Consider the following 27,906-nt stretch of genomic DNA (forward strand, 5'->3'; position numbering starts at 1 on the left):
CACTAAGTTGGTAACACAGAATTTTTATACGAGAGATGGCAAAATAGAAGGCGTTCTCCCTTGTGCGGTCCATGAGTTCAAGGATATGTTTTATTCAGATCGGTAGCCCCAACATCTAGTGTAGCATATGCAATATTGTAGTCAGTCAATCAGTGCCTGATGAAAAAGTGATAAGTGAATCTCCATGTCAGTTACCCCCAAACCAATCAATTTCAGGCTTAATTTAGCAGATCAGAAATTCCAGGGTACTTCATACTTCCTACCAGCCCTCTATATCTAAGGGCCTTTCCTGGCCCCAACCTACCTCTCGAAGCTTTAGAGACTCTTTTCTAAAGAGACGGTACTATCACTACTTGCACTATCCTCATAGCACATGATTTTTACCTACACCTATACATATTAGCTGGTGACTCTGGTCAAATTACTTACAGGGTTTCAGTTGCCTCTTGTATATCCTAGACTTGGATTCAATGACTTCTAAGATACTTTCCAGGTTTAAAAAACGAACGTCTGTTCACTACAGCCTTATAACTATGATCCTTATATTCTCTTTTGGTCTACATATTACCAATGTCTAATTTCCTTCCATTTCAATATCACAAGTGTTACAAAAGGCTACCAATACATAAAGAATTTTTGGCCTTAGATAACTCAATTTCCAAATGTTAAGTTATAAAATAAACTAGTTCCTTACATTCAATACTTAAGAATCAAATTCCTTCGGAATTCATCGATGAATGAGTGGCTTCTCCCTCCCCTAATACAGACAAGAATTCCTTCTCTAGGTCCACTTCAGTCACTGCCTTAGGTCACAGGAGATGGTAGCAGCCCAATAACTTAAGTACACGAATAATCCAAAACCAGGAAGATGCCATAAAATGAATGTCAACCTTCTACCTAAAAAAAAAAAAAACCCCAAAACCAAACAAACAACACGCAAAGGAACTTAGTAAAGCCACTTTAATAACTTTCTGAAAAAATGTGGGAATTAGCATGTGGGAATTAGCAGAAATAGCATTCTGCAAACAAGTGCTCAGCAGGAGAGAGAAGAGTTGATTAAGTCACAGAGACGCAGGCAATTTCCCAGCCAGACACAGGCTTGGGAGTGAGAAGCCACTGAAAATGTCATAGGTTTCCTATGCCAACACTGTTTGTCACTCTTTCAAAAAATATTTTTAAGAAATAATAATTCAGAGGTGCAACATTATCTAGAATGACTTGCTCAAAAATTCCAAGCACTGAACCACACTTCTTGGCAGCACAATCTTATATTTGATGTCCCCAGGTGTATGCCATGGACTCCACCCTAACCCCACCCAACAGGTGGGGACAGCAGCTTTTGTTACATCACCACCAACACCTGGCTGGAGCTTCTCAAATTCCGGATGGGAATATTATCCAAGGCAATGAGTAAGACTCACAGTCCTTGGCTCTGCCTCAGGACACAGCAAGGACAAGGAAAAACAAAACACTGGCTTTCAAACTTTCAAATGAAACAGAAGAGGCACCCAAATAGTTGTTGATCAAATGGTATTTAGACAAATCTCGACGGGAGTCAAAATCCTCCAACCTTCCAATTGGAAGACACTTCAATGATTATTTAATCCAATGTCTGCCCCCGTGCAAGAAGCCTCCGTCACATCTGACAGGTCAATCATCTGGTCTCCCCATGAATATGAGTTTTGATGGAGAACTCATTCCTTTGCCAGGGTGTCCACTTTATTATTGGACAGCTCTGATGGTTAGAAAATCCTTTTCTAAAGGAAATCACCAGCCCTCCTCCTTTCACATAATGGTCCTTGTTCTGTTCTGCAACAATAAAATCTGCTCCCAGGAATGATGACATTTTCATGGAAAATGATTAGATAAAGCATTTCTCTACATAAAAATTTGGTGTGAATCAACACTGCAATGTTATGAGCCAGCCAGTGGTCTTTATTTTACAAAATCTTTCCTTGCTTTCACCTGGATTCATTCGTAAATGTCTGTGCTGACCCTACCGGTAGGAAATCTACAGGAGAAATAAACGAAGCTGGGTGCCAGTGTTCCCAATTCACGTCTGCTATCTTTGCCTCTCATCTCTGCTTCCACTTCCATGCCCTCTTGAAGTGATGGCAACAATCAGAAATAAAAACAAGTTAACATTAAGCACTTTCAAAAACACTATCTTATTCGTTAATGACAAACCTCCCGGTGCCGGCTTATTATTCCCCGTTTCTAAACAGAAAAACCAATAAAGCCTGAAAAGTCAGGTGGGTTGCTCAGTCTGAACCCAGATATTCTGAACACCTGCTCTCTCTACTGCACCACGCTGTCTCCCAAGGGACTAGGGCATTACGATCCCCAGGACTGCATTGATTCTCACCCATTTAATCTTTCCCCACAGGAAAGGGCTGTGCCCATTCCTCATATTTATTAAAGACTTAGACACCTGCCTTATTTTACTCAGCAATTGCAACACCCACTTGGACAATCCGTCCAACGTCTTTACCTAAGAGTTTCATAATCTCATCAACTGCAAAGACCTCCATCTGTACTCCAGCTCCTGAGTCCCGGACTCTGCCATCTCCTGAAATCTTCCACCTCTAAATCTTCAACTAGTATCTTCCTCAGGCTACAGCCTCATCGCCTTCCAGCTTTTCCTCGCTACTACTAAACTTGCTCTCTCACCTCAAGACGTCCTCATCTCAGACAAAGGAATCCAATTCCTTAACCACCTTACTCAGAAATTCAACAAAAATTCATGGAGTGCCTCCTGTGCGTTGGGCTTTACAGTCAGGAGAAGGAAACACACAGGGAACCAGAAACAAGCTCTAGCCTCACAAAGCTCTCAGTTTGGAGAAAGAAAACCACAAAATTTCCCAAAGCACTATAATTTATAAAAAAAATATTGGGGGGAGAAGTGTTATCTCCTATTGGGAGTCAGGAAAAGCTTTTCCCAAGGAAGTGATACTACATCAAAGAACCAAAGAATGAGTAAGTATTGAAGAGACAAATTGGGAAATTAGTTTCCTCTGAGCAGAGGAAACGTACTAATGTTTTGCAGCAGGAAGGAACACAGAGATGAGAATGGTGCAAAATGAGAATGAAGAGAGGGCCTCGTGGACTCTGCTAAAGACTGAGATTTTATTCTAAAAGTAATGAGAAGTCACTGAGGGGTTGTAAACAGACTTGAATTATTAAAAAATCACCTTGGGTGCAGTGAGAATAGTTTGGAGGGAGTTCCAGAGGATTTAGTGAGAATTGGTTAGAAAAGTACAACGAGATCATGGTGAGCTAGGCCCGAATGAGAGCAGTGAAGACAGAGCAGTGAAGATTGCACTTGGCCCCTTCGTGCCTAACTGAACGTGAACCCAATGAGTGATCACATAATTTATTTTCCTGTACAAACCTAGTCCCCTTATCCTTCTATTTCACCTGCCCAACATAGATGGATCCCACATTCAACTTCTCTGCTACTGAATGGGGCTATCAAGCAAGACAAGATCACACGACCTTGCAGAGATCTAGGACTACAAAGGTACGGTACTCAGTCTCTCTCCTTCCAGTGAAACACTGCTGTCTTCTGCTTGACTCTGGTACCTCAACCAGACTTCTCAGTACTGTCCCACACCTTCATTCTCCCTGAGCCTCCTCCCCAGGCCTCATCACCTCCCTCACTCCTGGCAGATGGCCTGGCCTCCAACTTCACAGAAAAACTGACAAAACAAGGCAAGAGGAGTTCCTTCGCGTTACCTCCCCTGGCCCTGCCTGCGGGCTGTTCCTCTCCTCCCTGCAGAACTCCCTGAGAGACTACATTCACAGATGCTACGTTCTCACCTTACGTTCAGACCCTCCACCTACCAAAATGGCCTTCTACTGAAAGAAAATGGAGGGTCCTCAAAAATGAAAGAAAGAACTACCATATACGACCCAGCAATTCTACTTCTGGGTATTTATCTGAAGAAATCCAAAACTCTGATTCGAACAGATATATGCACCCCTATGTTCACTGCAGCATTATTTATGATGGCCAAGATATGGGCGCGACCTAAGTGCCCACCAACAGACGACTGGACAAAGAAGATGAGGGACACTCCCTTGCTGCATCTACTGAGAGCATGAAGCCCATTTTCAGCCCTCAGATTGTGGACATTGCAGAAAATGTCAACCGCACTCCGGAGGGCCCACAGTTACTGTGAAGGGCCCCTGAGGCACCCTGTGGAGAGACTTCAATCACATCAGTGCAGAACTCAGTCTTCTTAGAAAGAAAAAGAGGCGGCTCTGGGTTGAGTAATGGTGGGGAGACAGAAAAGAACCGGTTCCCGTCCCCACTGTCTGTAGTCACGCACAGAACACGATCAAGGGTGTTACCCTGGACGTCCGCTACAAGATGAGGTCTGTGTGTGCTTGCTTCTCCATCAATGTCATTATTCAGGAGAATGGTTCTCTTGTTGAAATCCGAAATTTCTTGGGTTAAAAATATATCTGCAGGGTTCAGATGAGACCAGGTGTTGCTTTGTTCAGTATATCTCAAGCCCAGAAACATGAGTTAATTCTTGAAGGAAACCACATTGAACTTGCATCAAGTTCAGCTGCTTTGATTCAACAAGCCACAAGAGTTAAAAACAAGGATATCGGAAAATTTTTGAATGGTATCTATGTTTCTAAAAAAGGAACAGAAGCAGGCTGATGAATAAGATCTAAGCTATCCAGCTACAGAAACAGCAAGATGTCGCATGATTCCTCAGTTATTTGTGACTTTAAAGATGTAATAAAAGTCATGTATTGGGGGAAAAAAGGCTCTTTGAGCCTTTTGAGACTTGCTTTTGCTCGGGGCCACTCCAAAACCTTTGGAGTGTACTTTTTCATTTAATAATGATCCCTTGAGCCATCATTCTCTGCTTCTCGGGTCTCCTCCTATTTTTTTGGAGTGTACTATCTCTTCTAATAAACTACTCTTTCACCACTTTTAAAAAAAGAAAAGGAAAGGAAAAAAGGAAAGGAAAAGAAGGAAAAGGAAGGGAAGGGAAAGGAAGGGAAGGGAAAGGAAGGGAAGGGAAAGGAAAAGGAAAGGAAAGGAAAGGAAAGGAAAGGAAAGGAAAGGAAAGGAAAGGAAAGGAAAGGAAAGGAAAGGAAAAGAATAAAGAATAAAGAATAAAGAAAAGAAAAGGAGGCCGGCCTGGTGGCTCAGGTGGTTGGAGTGCCGTGCTCCTAATACCGAGGCTGCCAGTTCGATTCCCACATGGGCCAGCAAGGTGCGCCCTCTACAGCAAAGACTGTGAACAACAGCTCTCCCTGGAGCTGGGATGCTGTGAGCAGCGGGAGGTCAGCATGAGCTGCCTTGAGCTGCCAACTAACTGCCTCAGCCGGGCCAGGGAGCTGTGTCCTACACAACTAGACTGAGAAACAATGGCTTGAACCGGAGTGAGGGGGAAGAGGAAGAAGGGGGGGGGGAAAGAAGATGGAGACAAAGACGATGACGACGAAGCAGGAGTAGTAGTAGTAATACTCCATATATACAATGGAATATTACTCATCCATAAAAAATAAAATGAGATCTTGCCATTTGCGACAACATGGATGGACCTAGAGGGTATCATGCCAAGTGAGATAAGTCGGAGAAAGACAAGTACCATATGATTTCACTTATATGTGGAATCTAAAAAAACAAAATAAATGAACAAACAAAACAAAGAAACTCACAGAAAACAAACTGATGATCGCCAGGGGGTTGGGGCCTCGGTGAAAACGTGAAAGGGATGAAGTACAAATTACCAGCTATAAAAGTCACAGGGATGTACAGTACAGCATAGGGAATACAGTCACCATTGTAATAACTATGTGTGGTGCCAGATGGGTATTAGGTTTATTGGGGTGATCGCTTTGTACAGCATTTAACTGCCTAATCATACATTGTACACCTGAAAGTAATATAACACTGTATGTCAACTGTAACTGAAAACTAAGAATTTATTTAAAAGCAGAGGATGGCACTGACATAGATCAGATGGTCACGGTCCTCCTTACTGCTTAGCTAAAGTGGCCTCTTTGGAGCATCTGATACTGACTGACCCCTTCCCGCCGCTGTGCCTCTGCGTCTTGGTCACTGTTGTGGACCCTGCTTCCTGTGCCCGCACCAAAGGTTAGTGCTCCCACAGTTCTAACCTCAGGCCTTCCATCTTCTCATCTTATATCCTCCCCAGGAGAAACCTCATTCATGCCCCTGAGCACCAAGCGCTGAGGACTCCAAACGTCCCCGCAGCCCCAAACTCTGTCCACCTCACCTGGGAATCCCACACGCACTTCACACTCGGCAGGTAAAAACAGGAGCTCATTCTCTCATATGTGCCCCCCACCCTTCAAATTATTCCTCTTCCAGGACGGCCTGTTCTAGAAATGCTACCATCACCTCCTCCCGTCACCCCAAACACAGCTTGGGAGTCACCATGGACTTCTTTCTCTCTTGCCTTACCCTCACTCACAAATAGTCCCTTATTAAGTTTTACTAATTGTATCTTAAAACTGTCTCAAATCAATCCAACACCTTCTACAGGCTACATCTCTTTTATTTTCCCCTAGCTTTTCATAACCTGGACCCCAAGAAATAACTTCCTAATTTCTCCCGCTTCCTCTCTCCAGCCCCTGTTCAGTGGTTGCTTGTGGAGGCCAATCACTCTAAAATGCAAATATGACAGTATTATATGCCACTGCTCCAAATTCTTCAATGGATCCTCAATGACGAAAGCGAAAGATCCAAATTCCTACACATGATGAATGAGGCCCTTCACGATCCAGCTCCACCTAACCCTCTGGCCTTATCTACTTCCCACATCCCCCTGGTTGTGCTGGGAGTTCCCCAAGTTCAATTGTGCTTCAAATTTCAGATCCTTTGCACACGCCGTTCCCTCTGCCTGGAAGGACTCCCGGGCTAGCACGTGAATTCTTATCTCTTCTTTAAGACTAACCCGATTACTGTACCTCATTTGCAAAAGCTTCTCGGGCCTCCCAAGTTAAATTGTGCACTTCTTTCTCAGAGCTGCCGCTTGTACTCTACCTCTGTCATAGTACTTATCCCAGCACACCAAATTTGTGTTCCTTTACATGTTTGTTTCCCCCATGAAATCACGAGCAATCTGAGGGCAGGAATATTGTCTTATTCATCCTGTATCCTTAGCATCCCAGCACCTAGAAGGTACTCAGTTTTTATTCAGATGAACTGAACTGTATTTGTACACACACACACACACACACACACAATGATATTGTTGATGATCGATACAGGTAATCAGGGTTGTAAACAGGCGAGTCTAAAACAGCGGCTCATCTCAAAGACATTTGCTAAGGTTGTCATATGAAGATCATTTGCAACAGGTTCCTCTTCCTAAACATTGTTTATCTCAGACTAATATTAAAATCACTTTGCATGCTCTGAGTGCTCAACTACTTCGTAACACAGAAAAATGACCCCAAATTACATACCGATTGCTAGAAAACAGAGCGATGTTAAAATGCCCGAGACACTATGACCCTACATTCTCTTGTCTGCGATATCCCCAAACCATCCACCTTCTCCCACTATACCCACTCTCCTGGTTCCACTGGTGCATTCCAACGGTGTCTCAGTCCTCTCCAACTCCCCCCAAACTCACTGGAAAACCACAACATTCAAGACTGTGAAGAATTTTCAAAGGTCAGAGACTCCCCCATGTCTGTGATGTCAGTCCCGAAGAATCCAGACAGGGAGAAAGGGGAGGGACAAAAACCCTTAGAAATTTCACACAATTCTTGATTAGGTGGGAGGGCGAGATGCAGGCCTGTCTTGGCAGATTGTTTCTAGTTAATATGGGTCCGTCCAAGTGAAAGAAACACGATACACCCTTCTTAGAAAAAAGAAAATATGACCAAATTCCATACAAAAGAGACCTATGTATCACTAAGTGTTAGAATCCAGAGAAAATAAGATGGGTCTAAAAGGGAGGAAAGAAGGGAAAAGAAGTAATGTGTTAAAGCTTCCGACGGTATTTCATGGAACTTCCAAACTCTAAGAGGTTGGTCTGTATTATTAACCTCCCATTACAAACGCCGACGCTAACGTAAAGCTCACACAGCTTAGGGAATCTACCCAAGGTCACACAGGTAGAAAGCGGTAGGACCAGGACTTGGGAACCCAGCCTCCTGACTCCCGAGAGCAGACACTGCCAGTGCACCACCCTCAGTCCGGGGCGGGAGGGACGCGGGGTTGAGAGGGACGCGGGGCTGAGAGGACGCTGGCTGGCCGTTATGGAAGTCCACCTCTCTGCTTCAACTCCTTTCAGCTCCCCGTAGAGACAGACAACTGGCTCTGGGTTCAGACTGATCTAGGTGCAAATCCCTCATCGACTACTGTCTGTGCAATCGTGGGTAAGAAATACAGCCCTTTTGTGCCTCTGTTTCGTTGGGTGTCATGAAAATGGGGAAAAGATCTGCTTTAGACCTCTTGTCAGGAGTAAATGACAAGATATGGAAAGCCTCCGGAGCAGTGCCTGGCTCACAGTAAGTCCTCAGAAACTGTCAGTTGCCTTCTGTCTACCCAATTCCCTCCTGCCCACTCTGCCTCACTCCACTGATGCCCAACGGTCCTCCATCTTTCCTTCAAACGCTCCCTCTACTCCTCGCAAACAAACCCGCCAGTCCTACACCCACTTCCAAGGCTGCTGTGTGTGTGTCTTAACACGCACACACGCCCCCCAGTCTATCACTCCCATTCCAGTGTCTTTCCATTCTTTGAGCCTTCAACAAAATATCGCAGAGAGGCTTCCTTAGTTGTATCTTCTACCAGGTGGTCCCTCAAAAACAACAACAAGGGAAAATTGTCTGTCCTCTCCTAGATGTACAGACACAGCCAAATAGCACATTCATTCCCAAATCTCCAGGAACAGCAACTTCACACATATTTACTGAAATTCTAATGTCTTAATCTACCAGCCCTACTTCCCCACCTTTATCCCTTACTGTTCTACCCATTCCAAACTCAAAGATTTTATAAGATTCTCTTAATCTCACACATGTGGTCTATTTTTTGGATTGTTGGAAAGAAATGTTTATATCTCCTCCTACTCACCATGCATAATTCTGGGTTGTTTTCTACCTCCATTAGAGTCTAGACTGAAGGAATATCTCCTTTCTCCCCTAAAAAACTTAAGAGAAAAAAAACTCAACCCAATCATATAATTCACGGGTCCCAAAACAATTTATTAGCTTCCACTAATAAGGACTCAAGAGTCGGCCCCATGGCTTCATCACTACCACCGGGATGTGTATGTGTCAGAACAAGATTTAACAATTTTTTTCCAAGAGTTTCTAGTTTTTTATCAGGCCTACAAATAGCAAAATGAATCTCTCGGAGATAAATCCCATTAACAGCCAAATGCGAATATACAGATCAGGGAGAAGTTCCCAGAGAACTCCTTATGAACTGGCATTTGTCTTTTCAGTGATACAGATAAAAGGCTCCTTGGATTACAGTTGTTTGGGAAATTTAATAATTTGGAAGGCCAATACAATGGAAATGACCTTTGGAAAAATAAGGGCAGAGAGTCATAGAGAAAGTCTATTATTATAATATTGGCACAACAACAGTAACTTAAATAGAAACAGAAATCATGTTAATGTTTATTTTTTTAGATCCAGACCAGTATGTCTATTTGCCACACACAATGAATTTTTTGTTTTTCCTTTTAGCTAGGGCCAAGGATAGTTCAAGGTTTGGTTCTCAATAAATTCAACTTTCAAAAGAATAGTCTGTAAAAACAAAAATTCTATTTGAGCCCTTAAAGATTCTGATTACTGAACTTCTGACATGAAAGAAAATAACTGCAAATCAACGGAGGCTAATCCAAGAGTGAAACACACTGTTTTTCTAGAATCAAGCCTCAAACGCTCAGTAGCTAAAACCTTCTTTCCCCTTTTTGATACCTGTTCGTCATTTCACTGTCAGTTACAGAACTTTCATTCAAAAGGAGAAATAGCAGAAGGAAAACATTCCAATTACTATATTATCTGCAATTAGTTATTCACAGGAAATTAATTCACTTTGTAAATTTCTTCTAGTAAATTAACTTCCTTCAGCATATAACCACCAATGTTTATTAAAAAAAAAAACTCAAAACAACTCTTGCATTTTAGAAAATTACATAATTCAGTTCAAAAAGATACTTCTTATTACTGTCATTATTATTTTTTTTAATTCTCCATCTGCAAGTTCCATCTTTCCTTGCCATGCCTACACCTCCTTTGAACTCCTTCCTATAGGCTGGTATGTACAACACTCACTGGCACATGCTGTTACCATTAAGTGTCTTGTAATAAATAGTAGATGGCCTTCCTGATGCTCACGTATTATCTCTCCAATTTGGCTATCACTTATTCATTCAAAATCTACCAAGCTGGGTCAGTCATGTACCAGGCACTGCCCTAAAGCCTGGGGATACAAATGAAGAAGAGAAGCCACAATCCTACCTTCAAGGCACTGCAGTCTGGAAAGAGAAATCTCAACATGTTATTAGTGCCCAGCGAGGTAGCAATAGGTGTAAGGCAACCAGTTTAGCTGGATGGGTTAGAGGAAGCTTCTCAAATCGAGTTTTCGAATATGTAAGAGCTCACCAGGCCAGACAACAAGATACATTCTAGACAGAACTAAGATCCTTGAGTTCGGCACCTTTCTTTCACACTTTTAAAATTTTAAACATGCCTAACAAATATCTTGGCACAGCAGATGTCTAACAAATATTTGTGGTTCTAAATTATTCATGCTAGTCCATATGTGTGGATAATTGAGAGCTAATCTACACCTAAAATAGACTTGTGAATTATTTACTGGTTTCAAATGTCATCATTCACCCGTAGATACGTATACTTGAGGTCTATATGAACAAATGTATTTGTACAGCTGTCTGTTGACTACGAAAACAACCTCTTTTGCTGTAAATTTTTGTTTTTAAAGCACTTTTGCAAATACGGCCTCATTTAATAAAAATTTAAAAAATTAAATACTCTTTGAGATTTTTACTCCCCTCTTTTCTGATGGGAAACACATACACACTGAGAAGCTTACAAGCTTAAATGATACCCAGAAAATGAGGAGCTTGGATCTAGGTGCTCTGACTCTGGCTTCATTCAGTTCTCCAGGGATTTGGAGCAAAATCCAATCAATCTAGCCATGCAACCTCCCCAGGCTAAAGAACTCTTTATATTTTGCTTTTAAAAACACCATTCATGTTCATCCACACTTATCAGCTAGCTATCACCATCCTCCCCGCCCTCTATCAACCTCACCAACACATACATTTCTATTTCCAGGCTGGAGTTAAGAAGCAGAAACTCTAACCCAGGGTGTATCCTGAGTATTATTTGGTTCTCTTTCATTTATTTGTATAGGGTGTGCCTTTTGTGGTAATAATGTTTCTTCTAAAAGCAACCAACGCTCTTGTATTTATGCACATAAAATTAGTTATGAGTATATGCTACAATCTGACAATTCTAGTCTACCTGGGACTATATACTTTCATTATTTACAGAATTAACACTTCGCATTTGGGTCTTAGGTAAACTAAGCCTGGTGGAAAGGTACAGAAAGTCAGTCTACTTTCCTTGTTTCGCGCTTTAGAATTATGGACTTTAGAACTAGGACATCAGAGATCATTTCATTCCACACCCTCAAGTTACCGATGACAACATGAGAAGCAGGTGGGGAAGATTAAATGACTCGCCCATGGTCACACAGCTAACTACTGATAAACTATACACTGAACGTAAACCTGTTCTCCAGGTGACCCACTTTATGGATGTATTTATGACAACTTCCTTTCCTCCTGCCACCCAGCTAACTCTCTTGTTTTAACTGATGTGTGCCAAAGAAAAAGACGCACATTTAGGGAATTTAATCAGGTAAGCAAACCATATTAAGGAAGGGAAATCAACTCCAAAGAAAGTCATGAAGGCATGCTACAATCAAATCATTATTCTTGGTTTGCTCACCACCAGGAAAGAAATAAACTGGATTTGAAAGTATTCTTCTAGCACTCTATCCCTGAGGTCTGAAGTTTTGCAGCAAGAGGATAGGATAAAATTATTTGTGACATAGGGATGGATTTTTCTTTTTCCTATCTATTGATAAGTTTGAAGCTAAAATATACTTGTTAGAGGCTATTAAGAAATCGCAGCAATAACTACATTTTTTTTGTTTATTTTTCTGTTTAATTACCAATTTTTAAAGCATGATAAAACATGATCAAGCAATAACTAAATTTTGAACAGGATAAACACAGAATAAAAACCAAGAGAGAAATAGAGCACCGACTTTTAACAAATGACTTCTCCTCGTCCAAAAGTATAAAATGCCTGGAAGTAGCAGAGCAATCACTCTCCTCACACTCACATTTTTTCATCATTTGTGGGAAAGATACATTTCTTCTCCCTCTTGAGAAGGGCCACCATCAGTACAGCAGCACCCGACACTGCAGTTCTCCCGATGAAAACCTTACCTTCCTGACTCAAATTATTCAATAAGCAGTTATTAAGGACCCACCCTGCGCCAGGCCGTCTGCAAAGTGAAGGGGACACACCAACCAGTACGTCATCTTCCCTGCTTCCTAGAAGTTCATCAAATAGGCTGGTGGTTCCAGAGAAAACCCCGAGATCGCTACCAGCTAATTTTCTTTATTCCACAACGATTTACTGAATGCCAGGCACCAGAGAGAAAAATAAAAACTAAAGAGGAAGTTTGAAAAAGTAAGAGGTCCTTTCCAAACTTACCACACAACTTGCTCTTTTGAATTACTGAAATCACACGTTCTTCTCCACAAATGCCAATCATGAGAAAATGACTGTGAATGCTCTGAGGACGACACCTAACCATATATTTGGGCCAACGGCACTGTTTCCTTCATCTTTCTACTTTAAGAAGCCAAGCAGGTATGCCCTGGACCTTGACATATCTACTGTAAGACCCATATTATAGGAATGTGATTGATCTTACCAACAAACTGAGATGAAGTGTTTCCTATGTAGACAGACGCTTCCAGCAGAATATACTATAAGCCTCTAAGGTCAAAGGTTACTTTCTTGTCACCATAGAGTACATCAAAGTAGGATGGGCAACCCTTCACGATGACAGCACCAGGCCAAGTTTGCAGGGTGACAGGTCTCTGCTTTTCCTTCTCCCTTCCACGAAAAGTACAAAAGGTATCAATTAGTACACAAGTCATCTGGCAAATATCCCATTTTCCTCTGAGTTTTTCTGCTTGAAATTCATCTAGGAAATCAATCCTTATGAGTCCTAGCCCCTTATTACTTTTAATATTATTAGTAGTGGTGGTGGTGATGGCAACTTCTAGCTTTGCAGTTCACAAAACACTTACAAATATTACTGCAGTCACTGAAAAATAATGGAGAGGGGTTAATACGAAACATGGTAGGGAACTATCTCAAATATCAAAAATCAAATCCAGTTTAACGGGAATTGAAAAAAAAAAAGCATTTTCAGTCCTACCAAAGTGTCAAGAAGTGATTTTTTATCAAGAAAGCATAGGATTGACTCTAGCAATACAAAATCAGAAATTTCCCCTCAAATTATCCCTAATTAATTCAATTTGTGAATGTTAAGACCATAGTCTCAGCGAGAACCTCAGATTATCAATCTTTGTTACCTCAAACCCTTTCCCACTTGCCTTCCCCAGTTTACAGTGCAAGAAATATTCTAAATAAGAAATACTTAACAATGAGAAAGCTGCCCGAGAAAGACAAACTAACAACACTTCGCATTCGAGTGCCTTTTTAAGATTTAACATTTATTGTGCACCCACAAAGTATGAAGAACTAGGTTAGACACTGCCACACAAATCATCTCATTAATCTCACGAGCCGTGCCCAGATACTCCTGAATCCCCAAAACTGAACTGACTGGATCCCCAATATTAAATAGTTCTAATACTTGCAACCTTGATCTCACTTAATCCCTAGAACTCAAGCAGAACTCAATTTCTGCTGGAACTCAGCTCCTCCCTCTCACAGACTGAAGCATTTTTGGAAGCATTTTTTAACGCTTTCTACAAGGTCATACTCACAAAAAACCCTTGTGCCTGTTTTTAAGCCCTTAACTCCAGAATACACTCCATTCATACCATATATATGGCACAGGGTGATAAAACAAGCACTCTCGGATCACACCAGTTAAAGAATAAACCTAGAATGCTAAGGAAACTGAATTTCAGCTGGGCACACAACACTGGATTTTAAGCCTTCCCAACTTCGAGACTGCTTTCCAGGTCTCTGAATACAGAAAGCCTTCTCTATTTGAATGAACTACAGAAGGCAAGTTTGACCCAAGAGTCCCCACTCACATACTCATCAGAGAGACCTGGGGGAAAAAGAAAAAAATATTCCCACTGGCAGGACCACATTACAATGTTAACAACACATTACTCACCATTGTGCTGCAAGAAAGAACTTGCAAGTGGGCAAGGAACATCCAGGAAGCCAAGAAAACAAACAAAACTCTCCCAGCCCTCACAGCACAAACATGTCCAAATGCCAAAGCAGGCCACGCTGTCCAGTTTAGACCCAGGGACGAGTGGGTGGAGAGGGAGTTGCGACAGGGGAGGGGCAGAAAGCAAAAGCATTCTAGGCCAGGTGTGCTTGTTAGCACCAAGGCAGATTTCTTTCTTGGATTCATCAAGAATCTTTTAAACAAAGAAACACTGGGGGTGAGGGTGGGGGTGGGGGTGGGGTCGCACCTATTTTTATAACTTGATTTATTTATGTAATCAAAGAGACCACGCAATATATGCAAATAGCAGCATGATGTGATAATGGTTGCAGACATTCTCTTTGGAATCCATCAGCTCTATATCTAAATCCTAGCTCTGTCACTTTCTTGCTGCGTGACCTTGGGCAAGTTATTTAACTTCTCTGTGCCAGAGCAGGGACCTCATCTGATATTCACTGTGGTATCCTCATCACCTTAAACAGTGCCCAAATATTTTGGATCAATTAGCCAATATTTCATTAACACAGTAATAAATATTTTAGATGAATTAATCTGTAAATAGGTACAAAAGCATCTAATGGAATTGCTGAGTATTAAATGAGGTAATATATAAAGCATTTAGTGTAACTCAGGATAGGGTCTCACTATTAAATGGTAAAGTTCTCTTCCCTTTAATTCTCCGCCAGCTCAGAAGTTATAACAGAAGAGTCATGGCAGGAGTAAGATGGGATAAGAACTGTAGAAACCAAGCACTGGAAGATGTTTACTATCAGGAACCTGGTCATAAAATCTGGGAATATTTCATCTTGGCAGATGAAATTAAATTACAGTGCCAGACCCTTCTAGTAGCTACATAAAAAATGTTAATTGATCCAGAAAATGCTGTTTTGAGTCTTCTAGCGGGTGTCTGCTACCAGCTAGATTAAAAGAAAAGGGGTGAGAAAGAGCGGCACCTTAAGTATACCTGACTACATATTTAAAAACCAAACATAAAAGGACACTTTAGAAGGCTATGCAATGCTCTAAAAACTTCCCATTAACAAAAATATTCTATTGATTCACAGTATTTACTGGCCTTTTTAGGTAATAAGATCTGTGTAAGCAAACTGTTCTTAACTACTGACAGGGTAAATAAACTTGAAAGATCTAGGTCCAAAACTCTCTTCCTCCCTTTACTCCAGAAAGACGAATGGGCCTTTGAGGCTCGTACATCCACGATAAGCCTGTAAGCAAAGCAACCTATCTGCGTGCAGGAGGAAGGGCTATTTCATCCTGAAAACTGGAGGTCGGAGAGGATATGCAATGAAATCCCAAATCGGAAGGAATCTTTTTCCTTGACTATGAAGAAGTGAATCTCATGCTGACAGACCCACGTATCCACATTCAGTGTCTCACTATGAGGAAAACCTATGCAGAACTGAAACAGCCTGTGGTTAAACCTCATCATAATGTGGTCTTCGCGTTCCCACTTCGCTTCCCAGGCGTCCGCTGTCTCTTTAGCCACCAGACTTCCTAAGCAGTACGAGGAGGGAGTGCACAGCAGCCAGAAGAATGGGCTTGGCACCAACCTGTCTTGCTTCTGAAGCACAAACGGAAAGCAGTCGCTTCAATGGCTTTCGTACCAACTGAGACTGTTGGGCAGATTGTTGGGCAGACACTTTCTATACCCGAGGCCTAACCTTTCAGAAGGCAGATAGCCAATAACACGAGTGTCGTGGAGGGTAAGCGCTACCCTGGACGAGTCATTTCAATTTTCTGGGCCTCCTTTTCCTCACCTAGAAAATGATGACAATATATAAATTTCCTTTCAGTTCTAAAATGCTATGTGATGGTATACATACCACTACATAGTGTCTATTTGTTTCTCACATTTCTTTATACATATCTCCTATTTAACCCGGAATGCACATTCCCAAGGGGCCAATTCTCCCACTACTTGTTTATTGACTGGGTAACACTTCCCTGACATCTTACAGCACCTTGCCCAAGTTCCAGGACACAGCAGGTGTTCAGCAGAAAGGAATTTATTGTCTCAACCAGGCAGCAAACATCAAGGGAAATTTATGTAGATGATTTTTTAGAACCTTTATTTCCATCATGAACTAGTATATTACAAAAAAAGGCACAAAGATATGTGAGAGAGAAGGAATTTAATACTGGTAAAACGAGAGGTCACCTTGTGCCAAATAGCGAGGAATTTATTTTAGGCAACCAAGGAAGCTAGGACGCAGCAAATCTGAAGTCTAACTCTCAGATTTTATTTTCAGAATTCTGAGAAGCATGGGAAGTCTCTACCCCTGGTCGGTAAACAACAGGGCCCAAGTATTCTGCATGTCAGGTAACCTTGTCCTTAACACTGATGGAAAATTTCAGAAAATGCATAGTCTAACACTCGGCCAGGTGAGCGCCCAGGTCAAAAACAAAAAGCAAATGCTCACAAAGGAACTCAGAAGAGCAGACGTTTTTAAAACAGATGAGAACTCGCTGTGGAAAACAGTTTTGTTGGCAGCATTTTATTTTCCCAAATGTCTTGCCTCAGTTCCTCACATAGGATTATCCTCATGTAAATATCAAAATTTACTAACACTAAAGCTCCGAAGAATTCTTTTCCTTTCATGTCAGTTATTAATGATTCAAAAGGCACTAGTAGACCAACTCATTTTAAATGACCCTGACTTTTCAAAGAACTACTTTAGAACACAAAACTGCTACTTTCAAAGCTGAATTCTATAGATGAGGTTTTCCAAGTAGGTATGCAGCCAGCATACAACTTTGTTACAGTTCAGGAACAAGGTTTGTAAAGAATTCTAAGCCAGGTTTTGAGGGATGAAAGGAAACAGAACCTCTTTAAATGTTTATACCTATCTCCTTTTTCCATTCCTTTTCTTCACTCCTATTCTAATATCTGCAAACTCCTGCTCTCTTGTTTCTTTGCTCCTTTCCTTGACTTCTGCATACCCTACCTTTATTCTAAGAGCTCTTGGGAAACTACAGGTAAGCGTCTCGTGCGTCGTGCCAGGAGCTGGGATTCTTGCCCTCTTCCCGTTAAGTCTCCAAATGAAGTCAAGGGCCACAGGCAATTTTCTCTTGCACGGTCCCCTCCCCTCTACCAGATCTGCCTTTTCAAGACTAGGAAGCAGACATGGTGGGGGGGCAGGATAGGGTCGGGGAGTCACTTACTCAAAGGAAAGGTAAGTTCATTAAAGCCAACTCGATCAACTCTCACTACTGACTGCAAGTTTTTATCCCAGGCTTGTCTCCTGGAGCCTATTCTAGTCGACAACCCTCACACAGGCCCCACACACGCTTTCCAAATACACAAAATGTGGGCTAAGGCAGAAAAACATTTTATCCAAAATTTGAACTAAAGGTAACTACAAAAACAAAACAAAACAAAAAAACAGTTACAAATTGAAGCTGAGAAATGCATTTTAGAATTATAAGGGGATTTGGGATTATCCACCTGGGATTATCCACCTCAGAAAAGGGCCGTGATAACATGCTCCACAACCCCAAGCAGAAATCAAGACCTGACATATTACGTTTCACCATATAATATTGCTGATGTTTGACTCTTTTTACCTACAAAACTGCAACTTCATATAGTTCAACTCAATATTTAATTTCTTCTGGGCGGGGGAGGGAAGAGCTTCTGTGAGGCCAAAATGATGTTATTATATTAGGAATTCTAAAATGAAAAGCTTCAAAATATTCTGATACCTCTGGTCTCAATAAAAAAGGAAGGTGCCATTAAAAATATATGTCCACAGTGTATATGTACATATGTGTATATTAGACCAAAGAATTCCTGGTTCTGTGAACAGATAGAGAGGCTGCTTTTTCTCAACGTCAGTAACCCATCTCCAAGGAAGGTATCAAGACCTTGATGACAATAGCAGAATTTGATAGCTAGTGAAATTAGTCACAGGAGCACACTGACTCAAACGCCATCAGGACCAACTCCCAGGGGTTTCCTCCCTGGGATGACGTCACCGATCAATTCCCATTTCATTTCTCAGAGAACGCTTGCTCTCATCTCCTGCAGGAAGTTAGTCCTGACTGCTCTCACCATTCCTGTGCATTTTTACATAATGTTCAGGCTGCATGTTTCTTTATAAGCTTTATTCTTCTTGGGGCCACGACCATGCTCAAAATGAAACTAGCAGTTCACCAATGCAAAGGACTGTCTTTTTTATTCAGTAGTTTTGCATTTAGCCACTAATAGTTACTAAATGCCTACTATGTAAGTTACTGTGGCAAGCCCCACAAGGGATACAGAAAGATAAAAGAGACTTCCTATCTGCTTTCAAGGAGCTTACAGTGTAGAAGAAGAAGTATGTCAAGGGCACAAATATACTAAAATACAAGAATATACAACTACTACCAGACAGTACCAATAAAAAGACAGGAGGATTCAGAAATGGAAACGATCATATCCTGTAGGGGGAAAATCAAAATCAAGAAAGTTTTCATGGAAAATATGGTTTAAACTGGGACCTTGATAGTTAGGATGATTTTGTATCAGGGCAGGTGGGGAGAGCAAACACGTTTAAAGATGAGATGATTAAACGTACTAGATGTACATGCAGACACATGAAAAACAATGTTGGGAGAAAAAGTTGCAAAAGGATACATATGGTATGAATCTATTTACAATATGTGGTACACAAAACTAAACGTTGTGTATGTATATGTATTTTTAAGGTATATAACGTGAAATGGAATGATACATACGAAATCATTTCCCAAGAAAGAGGAAGGCGAAAGGATACAGAGCAGGACGTTAACTGTATCTAACATTTCATATCTGAAAGTGAGCGAGGTACCGAAAACAAATATGACAAAATGTTACTATCCATTAAATGTGGGGTGTGGGCTCAAAATTGTTAGGGTTTTCTCCGTGAACTTTTCTAAATATTTAACATATCTCATTATACAATCTTTTTAAATTAAGAAAGGACCAGGTGCGTGGAAAATAGTGGAGCCATTAACATAAAAATGATAGTCAGGAGCAGAATGTTTCCCCCACACTTTGGGGGACCACTTGATGAGTTCGGTTTTAGACTGAAGACGATCCTTCACTTCCCTCCCTATAGGGCGGCGTGGGGTGGGGCTGACAAATATGGACAGGAAGGAAGTTGTGACTGCCATCCTCAATCAGATATCTGAGGGGAGGGACAACCACCTTCCCACAGAACATAAATGCCGGTACAGCTAAGTCATCTGTCTCCCCTCCAACAAAGCCAAGGAAACTTCCAGTTACACAGGAATTCAGATAAAGACTCACTGTGAGGAGCTATTCTGTGCCTCCCATCTCCCGTCCCCTCCCCCAAACACTCACAAACAAAAACAAAATGTACCCGTGCCCACTTGAGAAAGAATTAAGAATTGGCAGCGCTGCCTAAGTGGATGGGTTCCAAACCAAGGCCCTTCCCTGGACAAGATGTTGACGGAGCCCAGAGAAAAGAGTAAAGAAATCACAACCCGGTTTTGAGGAAAACTTATCAATGGGAAGTATCCATCTTTCCACATCGCGTGTCCCAACTTTCCCCAGAGGACTCTGAGATGTCCTCTATCCTGTTCTTCTTCAGCAGAAAGGACTACAGCGTAAAATCCAAACTTGCTTAGCATTTTAAACCCAAACAATTTCCCTTCACAAAAATCCAATGAAATTACAAACACAGAGGAGAAAAGACTTAGAATCCAAATATAATGACATACCTTGTTTTTTTAGATATACTTCTTGTCAGTGCCCGGTTTATTACAAGCTCTTTCTTTTACCAAGGTTTCACTGGCACAACTTAAAACTAAGTTCAAAAGAAAACAATTTGAAGGGAGCTTTGCAGCAGAGAGAAAATTGCATCTGCACACTCAATAAGACAAATACCTTAACATTCTTCTCTATCTGACTCATTACAGCTGAATAACCAGAACAGCCTGCCCCAGGTCACCAAGTCCCTGATTCCCAAGGTACCCGCGGAGCAGACCCTCCTTGTCAGACCTGGGAAAACACCGGTTTACTTAGGACTGGTAAGGACAGTGGGACAGAATGACAGAAATCCCGGTCTTCTAGCATAGTGCAGGGTGGCAGAATATAACAAACCCTGGGATGGACCGTAAGGGAATGAGAGAGGTGGACTAACATTTATTAATCACCTACCACGTCACAGGCACTGAAGATTGAATTCCAGACCAAGCTATCACTAACCTACTTCTGTGATCCTGAGGAAATCTCAGGCATTCCATTTGAAGATGAACAAGGGAGCCTCGGAAAGCCTAACAGTCTCTCCCGTTCTGATTCCATGATTCTACAAACGTGATCACCCGACAGCAAATGTGTTCCTGTGAAGCATAAACAGCCATTTAAAAAGCCTTCGTTATGTTCCTTTTCAATCCACTCTATACACCACCATCTTTCTAGAACGTGACATTCACTTTATCACCCAATGTGTGTGGTTCATCATTTACTTCAGCACAAGAGAAAAGTCGTCCATGATAAGCCTTACCTACTCCCCCTGCCTCGTCCCTGCCTCCAACCCTGTTCTCCAGCCATAAGAATGACCCGAGGAATTCTGGCTGTTTCGTTCCTTTAAGCCAGGGGTGTCCAAACTTTTTTCAACTGTTTTCACCAAGGGCCCTATGCGGTAAAATACACAAACAGCCGGGCCACTCACTCGAGGTGAAGTACGTATTGCCTCACCTGGTTTAAGTAAACTAAATATGTTTTTGGAATTTGCTGCGGGCCAATTAACAATGGATCGCGGGCCGCAGTTGGCCAGCGGGCCGCAGTTTGGACACCCCTGCCTTAAGCTTTTGTTCATGTTTTCTCAGCCTGGAGTGTATTAATACTTCTCCCTGTCATCTGTAGCTACGTATATCCTTAACTCATCTTGCAAGACTCAGCTCAAACGTCTTCTCCTCTGAGGGGCACTTTCCAACCTCTGTATGCCCACGGCAGAACTGCCCTTTAGGCCCCCACTTTCCCTCGGACATACTTCTATCGTGGCGTCTATCATGCTTCATGCCATCTGGATATTACACGTCTGTCTCCTCCCACTAGACCCATAAGTTCTGGTAGGTAGAGACCTTTTCTGACTCATCTGCTTCCTCAGTGCCTACGGCAGTGCTTAACAGATGACACACACTCAAGGGACAGTTGATGGAGTAGGAAATAGAGGAACAGAAAACAGGAGAGGAGGAATCAATCGGTCAAGACAGCCTGAAGAGGGGAGAAGTCGGTGTGTATCAGCACCGCCATCTTTGGCCTTCTGTTCTTTCCCTACGTTCTAGTCTTCAGAGAGCTCATTCATTCTCTTGGCTATAGTTTCGTCGGTGTTGAAGACCTGCAAAACCACACTTCCGGACGGAGCAAGCCCCACCTCTATGCCAGCTTTAGGCTCATCTCTAACAACTGGAATAGCTTTCACTTGGACGCTTCATTGACACCTTAAATCCAACAGATCTCAAATGGAACTCAACATATTCCCCTAAAAATAACGAAACCTTCCTAACTTCTTTATCTCAGTCAGTGTCTCAGAAATCCAGGCTTTAAAATGTCATAGTCATACTTGATCATGCTCCTTCATCTGCCACATCCAGTCCTCACTGATCCCAACGTTTCCAATCTGCCTTTCACTCTTTCCTTATTCCACTCTCCACAACTCTAGCTCATCACCTCACACACCCCAAGTGCCAATCTCCCCCTGCTCCAACCCAACCAATCTTGTCTCCTATTATCATCATATTATCCTAATCAAAAGTTCTCAGTGGGTCCCAATTTCCTATCATTTAAAATCTAAACACAGAAGCCTTGCTTGGAAGCCCGCCTACATACACAGCTCCAAGCCCACCTGTTTGATTACTCCTCACTGCTGCGCACAGGAGAGCCTCATCACAGCCGCGAGACCACCCCACGGACGTCCCTAGTCCAGGCTTTTGCTTGATCCCTCTCAGCTCCAAAATAAAATGATTTTTGTTGTTGTTGTTATTTTCTTTATCCTTGTACCTAACACAGTTTCATTTATTTTTTAAGATCTGGAATAAGTGACAATCCCTGTGACAGCATTCATAACCACCTGTGTACTCCTTCCCCAACATACCTATGGTATGAAATCTAGATACAGTCGATACTATACTTTCACATTTAAAAATTTTTGTTTTACCTAATCCTCCACAGTACCTAGCATAGAACTACACACATAGAACTACGCACAAAGACTAATAATTCAGTAATTCTTCCTACCCAAAACTATTTCTTAAAGGAAATAAAGGGATAAGACATAATCCTAAAACACACAGTTGAAAGTAATCTTGAACGACACAAGATTCCTGAGTTTTCCACTGCTGATTTTCAGCTCAGAGACACCAGTCTCCTGACACAAGAGGTAAATAATAATCCTGTGCTCATGACATCACAAGCACATAGTTTGGTAATGATGATGAGGAGGTGGGGGGGTAGGTAGGAATGAAGGAAGGCAAGCAAGTCAACTGAAAGAACAAGGTTGAAAGAACAGTTGTGTGCTTTTGTTGTTTCTTCTTAAATGTGTATGCTTCTCCCCATTTGTTAATTTTTTTTAATTGGCCACATTTTCAGATAAGTTTACTTTGGGAGGAAATATCTGACAGATTTTCAGTGGAGCTGACATCTGGATGAGCCTCTACACAGCCCAAGCTTTGAAAAAGCCACTTTAATCTTCACCAACGCAACATCATGCAATAGGATTCTTCCAGACACGGAGTGGCATCGCCTCCTGATTGATCACCATCAGGCCGACCCCCGAGAGGCCACACTGGACCCGCACGCGTTTTGAAAAGAAATCGGTCTTCATTAACATATGCAATATAGTCTCATCTTAATTATCCACAAATGGATTATTCACTTAACGGACTTCTGGGGCCAAATGCTTAATCCCAGATTGACTGCTCTTCACCGTCAGGTAACACAGGCATAGAGATGCCAATTCATTTCAACATCCGTATGACCCCCAAAACACAGAAATAAATCTGGTTTCAAAAATGATGCATTTTCAAACCAACAAATTCCTTTATTAAGTTCTGAATTACGTACACTCGTGCTCCCTACAAGAGCAGCGATAACTGAAAGGTAAATGCACTTCAAACATGATACTGCCCTTCCCGTAAGCTGTTGAGGAGAATCCAGCCACAGCCTTGACACTTCCCCACAGGTCAGTACAATGTGACACAGGCACAAGCCCAGCGTAGTAAGGTGTGTGAATACCTTGTACAAGGAATCTTATGTCTCCTGGCTGATCCTTTCAGGCCAGCATGGCCCAGAAGACAAGAGTCACAATGTACCGGTGCCAGCCTGACCCCTTGTCTCCGAGTTCCTGGACCAGAGGGCTCAATATTTCTTATTAAATCCATCCTTTGTTCAAGGACCTACAAGAACTCTACTGACCCTTCCACCAACACCCAACAGTCTGGCCCGAGTCCCTTCCACCCTCTTGCCTGCTCTACCCACATTCTCTCCAGTCACTCTCATTCGTTCCCCCCAAACACGACTTAGTCATTTATACCATCGATGCACACTGTACATTCTATACTTTCTGCCTGGAATATCTTTTTTTTTGCTCCTAACAATTACGTGAACGTTCACACATAGTTTATAGATAAGGATGGAGAAGTAACTTGTCCAAGGTCACATAGGTAGTAAAAACTATAGCCAAGATATGAACCAAGTTCCATCTAATTCTACAGCCCAGGCCTCTTTACGACTAATCCATTGCCTCTCAAATCCGTTTCAAATTTTACTGATTCAGAAATGTTTCCTATTTCATCTCATTGATTCGTTACTTCACGTTTTTCTAGGCTTTACATACTCCATTTGCAGTGCAAATTTGGTTTTGTTTCTATGTCATTTTCTGAATGTCAAAGCTTTTACTTGTCTGCCTTCCCATTTACTATATACCACCCACCTTCTCCAAATCCACCAGTCCCAAGGGCAAAAACATCTGTCTTTATATCCTTTATATCTCCCCGAAGCCTGTCATGGGAGCTTAGAGACTGCTTTATCTACAGAAGTGTTCAAGCATTATTCAGCAAGGATTTACTTTAAATAAAAACAAAACAAAACAAAAAACCCAACGCCCTTCTTTTATTAAAAAATCAACTGCATTCATGATAAAACTGCCCTGCAACTACATTCCAGTTACACAAATTTTAATTTTCTGAATTTATCAGGGGCTGTTGATGAGATTCCAGTCTGCCATTCCACAGCTCCTAAATTTCCATAGGAAAGATACTGCTGAAGTCACACTTCAAAACGTGGTTTTGGGATTTTTCCCGTGATGGGATGAATGTTTGGGGTAAGAAGATGGGGTGCTCCCCTACGATGTCCTCCGCCAGTCTCCTTAGCATGCTTGAGACATTCAGATTTAAACTTTAACAGGTGGTATTCAGTGCCCCCATAACAATCTGAAAACTTATTTTTATTCCATCATAATTTACCAAACAAAGCCCTCTGAGAACTGGGAATAGTGGTGGCCATTGGGCTGTCCTCTCTTAGTCCTAGGTTTATTCAACCCCTTCAAACCCCACCCCCAGCCCGAAGTAATAACATATGCAGCTCAACTAGGGGAAGTTGCTAAATACAAATAGAAATAGAATTTGCCAGATATCACAAATATTGACACCAACCAATCCACAAATTTAAAAAAGTTATGATAGTCAACAGACTCGGGAGGGTGTGTGTGATTTTCTTAAAATTAGGTTTTACCCTCCAAATTAAATCTTTTTTCAATAGGGGTCCCAAAAGAGAGAGATTAAGGAAATAAAGGTTCAGGAAATTTTCCAAGTTGTTGGTGACATAATTCCACCAAGTCCAACTAATAATTAGCATTCGTTACTGGTCAGCCTGCCTTATACAAGTCAGCAGACAGCCCTTCTTTTGGCAATGTTTACCTTTTTTTTCCACAAGAGTCTTTAGTCAAATCAGGCAACAACAACAACAAAATTAGTAATAGTTTGGGAACTATCTTCCTTCCATCTTTCCTCCCTGCTTGAATGCGTAATGTCCACAGTGGATATCTGTTCAATTCTAAATTATTCATGTTAATGGATAATTATCAGCAGAAAGGTGCTGATACTCCAAAATGGAAAAAATTGAAAACTAACCTATTTCAGTTTTGGACTATCTTTTCAGCGTATTTACCTTCTCAATTATTCCTAGCACGAACTAATATTTGTGCTCATTTACAATCCCTAAGTACATAGTAACTGGCCACTTACTCAGGGAGGGGCTCTGAGCCATGCCTGGTAGCTTGTGGAAAGTAGGGCAGACTGGTATTCAGACCCCAGGTGAGCAGCACCAATTTCATTTATTTTACAGTTCTGGTCAGCCTTCAAGATTATCAACAGACTAGCACAGCAGTACGGTTACTAAACTTTAAAGAACTGCTCAAAAGAACAATGAGGACAAAGAGTATAATTGTTTGCCTATAATGTATTCATTTGTAAATTATGCAGAGCAAATGTTTAATTACAAGTCTGATTCTCCCCAGGCACCCGCTTAAGTCCCTGCAGTCTCTTCACCCCATCAGGAATGCAAGGTCGCTTACTACGAAGAACATTTGCAAAGTTATATAGTGTGGGAAATATTTTTAAAAAGATTTAGGATTAGCGACGCTTTGGGACTAGCCTTACCACCACCTCTTCTGCCTACTTTGTCCTTTCCCACCTTAGAAATAGGTTCTGAAAAACAAAGGGATCCGGCCTCCTCAGTGATCCCCTAACTATACAGCATGAGAAACCAAAGACTGAAAAAATTACCAGGTTCTGATTTTCTAAAAAGCATTTTATATACGTACTTATAGAAAGACAAGGAAAATACAAGTCAAAGTGCCGCTAATTCTTGCTTTTGCATTCATGAAAACTCCCTGTAGAGTTTGGGGAGAATCTCTTACATAAAATTTCCGCTTCTTTCAGCTTAATATTCATATCTGTATTTTGCCCAGAAGAGCCACCTACGTTAGTTAGACCGACTACCTAGACGGGGAGAGAGAGGGAGAGAGGGGGGAAAGGCGGGGGGGGGGGGCGGAGAGAGACAGATTGCTGGTCCTTGTGAGCCGACAGGCTAAAAATACGCCGGCCCAGTAAACAAATCCCATTCCATCCCGACCAGAGCCACACCGTTAACCTAGCAATTATGAGAAGAGGAGTGAGATCACGCAGCCCCCAGCTTACTCATCATCAGCTTCTAAAGTTTCCATCGGCTCATGGCAACTTTCCTTTTTTCTAAAGTTCATAAGCCTGCCCGAGAATCTCCCCCCCCCAACACACGCACACTTCTTTTTCGCTCCCTTCCTCCATTACTGGACGCACCTCAGTTTGGATATCGACGGGGGGGAGAGAACAAGCTGGTTGCCTTTCCATTTCACTTTTACCTTGAGACTTTAAAATGAACTTGATCCTACGATGGGGTAGTAGTAGCCTGCGCTCCTAACCACCTTAAAACTCCACCATCCCTCCCGGAAAGTCTGACAAGGGGGAACCGTCCAAACTGCCCAGCACACTTGAAAGGGAGGCCAGGAACGGGGGAGGGGGCGAGGAACGCGGGGCGCAGGTGAGAGGGAGGAGTAACGGGGGAAAGGTTGGAACGAAGCAAGGCACAGTGAGGGCGAGGAGGGGGTGCCGAGAGGCGATGGCTCCGGGTGAAATATAATCAGAAAGGAGAAGGGGGACAGTGGAGATCAGGGGGTCAGAGTTTGAGAGACTGAAGAGGTGCGAGGGGCGAGAGCAGACGGGGGGTGGGTGACAGGGCGGGGGGCTCCGTTACCCTCGCGGCTCCCGGGGCAAGGCCCTAGGCCGGGGCGGAGCGCGGGGCCCGGCCGCCTCTCCTCATTCCTCTGCTGTGACCCCGGGGTCCGGCCGGCCCCTCCCCCGACGACGATGGAAGCGGAGGCGGTGGCGGAGACTGCGACCGCGGCTGTTGCTCCGCACAGGATCAGGAGCTGGAGCCAGACGGGACTGATCCACACTGGCCTCCCCCAGTGGCTTTTTGCCTACTCCACACCCGGCCGCCACTCCGGCTCCGGCGACTGGTTCAGGATCGGTGATTTTCGGCCGTCCGGCCGGAAACAAGCGCCAGTTTCCGGCCGGAGCGGGTTGGTGGTGACACCCAAGCCGCCCCCGGGCCTCCTCCCGCCCCGCCCCGCCCCGCCCCGCCCCGTAGCAGCCCCGCCTTTTGCGCCGCTCCCGGAGCCGCGGCCAATTTGGCGCTTGCCCCGCGCGTGACCCCGTGTTTGCCTGGGCGCTGTTCCTAGCGCCCCTGGTCTGGAGAGTTCTTGAACCAGGGCTGGAGGGAGACAAGGTGAACTCTTGAGACTTTGAGGTGGACCTCGTTGGCCACAGCCCTTCGGGAAGAAGCAGAAAGGGGCGGGGGG

The 27,906-nt window shown here is 42.7% G+C and overlaps 1 protein-coding gene across 3 annotated transcripts in view; it reads right to left on the reverse strand.

Annotated features, from left to right (window-relative positions):
* OTUD7B (OTU deubiquitinase 7B) overlaps positions 1–27,609 on the reverse strand; it is a 47,749-nt gene extending 20,140 nt beyond the window's left edge. The window contains exons 1-2 of one of the 3 annotated variants that reach the window (XM_033092685.1): positions 27,300–27,609; positions 12,998–13,182 (exon numbers count right to left, since the gene is read on the reverse strand). The gene's annotated coding sequence lies outside the window, so the exon portion shown is untranslated. Of the gene's footprint in view, positions 1–12,997; positions 13,183–14,446; positions 14,586–27,299 lie in introns of those variants that run through there. The other 2 variants (XM_033092686.1, XM_033092687.1) reach the window with 2 other exon arrangements.
* Positions 27,610–27,906: the final 297 nt, after the last annotated feature.

This window comes from Rhinolophus ferrumequinum, chromosome 22 (genome assembly GCF_004115265.2).
Source record: "Rhinolophus ferrumequinum isolate MPI-CBG mRhiFer1 chromosome 22, mRhiFer1_v1.p, whole genome shotgun sequence".
In the NCBI taxonomy this organism is placed as follows: Eukaryota; Metazoa; Chordata; class Mammalia; order Chiroptera; family Rhinolophidae; genus Rhinolophus; species Rhinolophus ferrumequinum.